The sequence below is a fragment of the Hordeum vulgare genome, chromosome 3H (genome assembly GCF_904849725.1).
Source record: "Hordeum vulgare subsp. vulgare chromosome 3H, MorexV3_pseudomolecules_assembly, whole genome shotgun sequence".
Lineage (NCBI taxonomy): Eukaryota > Viridiplantae > Streptophyta > Magnoliopsida > Poales > Poaceae > Hordeum > Hordeum vulgare.
Window position 1 is genome coordinate 476,086,476 of NC_058520.1, and position 3,447 is coordinate 476,089,922.

Here is a 3,447-nt window from a genome sequence, read left to right on the forward strand (position 1 = left end):
ACAGATGTGTACGTGTTGATTCCACCCAAACCTTTCCAAAACGGACGCCCTCTTAATAGTACGGCTTTCCTACGACTCAAATCCACCAAAGAGAAACACAGAAAGCAACCGTCTTTGATAGACTCCGAGGGGCACTGAATCATCTTGTGCCTAGTCATGAATTATCTGACATGATCAATGCACTCGATTAGTCCGCACATGCATTTTCATCAATCACCAAAACCACTTAGGAGAACTATGCCCTAACACACATGCTTGCAAGCTTATTGTGATGTCGTATTACCGAGAGGGGCAGATATATCTCTCCGTAATACGGAGTGACAAAATCGCAGTTTCGGTCCATGCCAACCTAACATACACTATCGGAGTGTCACGCCCAAGATGCGACCCTATCCTCAATCTGGCATGAAGGCCTCGTCAGTGATAGAAGCGCATCTCGTCGTGTCGCAAGAATGGATATCGTTACAAGTACATGTACTGAAAAGAAGAGTTGTATAGAATTGGCTTACACTCGCCACAAGCTACATCAGAGTCACATCAGTACATTACATAATCATCAAGAGTAAGAGCAGGGTCCGACTACGGACGAAAATAAACGACAAAAGAAGAACGACGTCCATCCTTGCTATCCCAGGCTGCCGGCCTGGAACCCATCCTAGATTGAAGAAGAAGAAGAAGAAGAAGCAACTCCAAATGTACAATCATCGCGCTCGCGTCAAGTAACCTTTACCTGTACCTGCAACTGGTGTTGTAGTAATCTGTGAGCCACAGGGGACTCAGCAATCTCATTTCCGAAGGTATCAAGACTAGCAAAGCTTAATGGGTAAGGTATGGTTAAGTGGTGAGGATGCAGCAGCGTCTAAGCATATATTTGGTGGCTAACTTACGAGTACAAGAAACAAGAGGGGGAAGGTCTACGCATAACGGACGTGAACTACTGATGATCAATTGAATGATCCTGAACACCTACCTACGTCAGACATAACCCCACTGTGTCCTCGATCGGAGGAGGAACTCACGAAAGAGACAGTCACGATTACACACCCAGTTGGCAAGTTTTAATTAAGTTAACTTCAAGTTATCTAGAACCAGTGTTAAACAAAGTTCCCACGTTGCCACATAACCGTGGGCACGGCTTTCCGAAAGATTTAACCCTGCAGGGGTGCTCCAACTAGTCCATCACAAATTACCACAAGCCGCATAGAAATCCTCAATCACGAAGCTCGCGATCTCGTCGGATTCCCTAGTGGAAAACCTCAACTCTGAGATTACCCAAAGCATCACCGGAATCCCGATGCACAAGATATCTCGTCAAAGGTAAAACTAATCCAGCAAGGCCGTCCGACGTGTCGACGTACCCGATAGGAGCCGCGTATCTCGTTCTCAGGACACGACGGATGGAACTAGCTACAGGTGCCAAACCTCGAGTTTCCTCGTGGTGGCCCCGCAGGCAGACCGTTTGGGACCAACACCATCAGCACTGGCCCCCCCTGTTTATGTAAAATTACTCCTCGGGTAGCGCTAACTCCCTATGCATTTCAATTTATCAAATTTATTATGTTGGGCAAATGTAGAACCAAAGTTGGGCCTTGCCAGACCAGCTTTAATCTAAAACGAATTATCAAGGGGGTCCCCATAACAACCCCGATCGTGTTAGGAGCGCTCGTTTATGGAACATAACACCGGTAGCCGAAACTAAGAGGGCAAAGGTGGAACAAAACACCAGGCTAGAAAGGCCGAGCCTTCCACCTTTTACCAAGTATATAGGTGCATTAAATTAAATAGCATTTAATAGGGTGATATAACAAGGAACCCATGCTTTCACATGGAAGCAACTGCACCTGCAACTAGCAACGCTATCAACAGGGTTAAGCAAGCAGTAACATAGCCAATCAATGGTTTGCTAGGTTGAACAGGTTGAGGGTTTCATGGCATTGTTGAGAGGGTGATATTTAACAGGTGGTAGGCAACGAGACATAAACGATAGAAGCGATAAACTAGCATGGCAATGATAGTAATGGTATCTGGGGAAATGATCATCTTGCCTGAGATCCCGCTTGGAAGAAGAATGCCTCCGTGAAGCAGACGAACCGTCGTAGTCGAACGGTCCTCACATCCGACACGTTTGCGGAACTCTATCGAGACGGGGAAACCGGAAACAAGCATCAACACACGAAATTCACCACACGATGCACAACACAAATGATGCATGAGCTACTGAATACATGCAAGTCACGGCATGACAATTCCACACAATCAAAACTACACATTAAGTGAAGTTCAATATGCACGAGTTGCATATTGACGAAACTCCACGTTAATTATCTAGTTCACTCCCGGTTATTTACACGGCAATGTTAAAGTTGTCAAACATGCAAAAGGTGAATCGGAAGTTAAACTACCTATCTAGGCATTTTAAATGAGGTCGGAAATGACATATAGCACCTCCGAAACGACCTCACATGTTAATTTACAATTCTGTCCAGATCTGAATTAATGCATTTAATTGGTTGTTAAACAGCAAAACAAATAGGTTCACGTGATTCTACGCGTCAAGGCAAGCAACCTACACGTAGAGAACATCTCCAACGGAGCTACGGATCAAAAGTTACGAGCACCGTAAGATATGATGGCATGAATGCAAAATGTGTGCAACGGCGGCTACGAGCCCTTCAACACATACAAACAGCAAGAGAAAATGAAACTACACGAGATTCTAAGCAAGTTTCATTTAGGACACGATCAAAACGGAGCTACGGTTCGAAAACTACGAGCAAAACAAGAAATGACTACAAACTGCCAAAATCAGCCACATAGCAATTTCTACGTCCCATAACTATGGCTACACAACTCCGGTATGCTCAAGCAAGGCATGGCACAGAAGAGGGCAAGAAGCTCTACTACAACCAACTAACAACAACTAGCATGGCAGCAAGGAGCGCTAGGAAATGAAGACACAAAACGGCATCTCACGCCCTATTTCAGACTTAGTAAAAATAACACCTCAAGAAGGTGCAGTTTTCAGCCTGAAGGCATATTGACAGCAGCAAAACCTATGGCATGAAACTTAACAGCATGCTAGAGAAACATAAGGGGTACAACTAACTCCATTGGACCAACCTCATAAGATCTACAGAACTCAAGATAGAAGCAAGACAAGACAGCAACAAAATAATAACAGAATCCAGACTTAGAAATATTTCAGCTCCTCTAAAACAACACTATTCAAGCAACTTGAGAGCAAGCAAACAACACCTAAACATGCATTTCTATTGCAACTAAAAATACTAGAGGCTAAACAAAACATCCAAGATCAACTCCCTAGTTGACAACTAATTCAAACGAGGCACGGAATAAATCCTACGAATTAAACAAAAGGGCTTCACGACAAAATATCTCGCGAACTAACTTCCTCAAAAACTAAAACTAATTGCATGGAAAAATCCA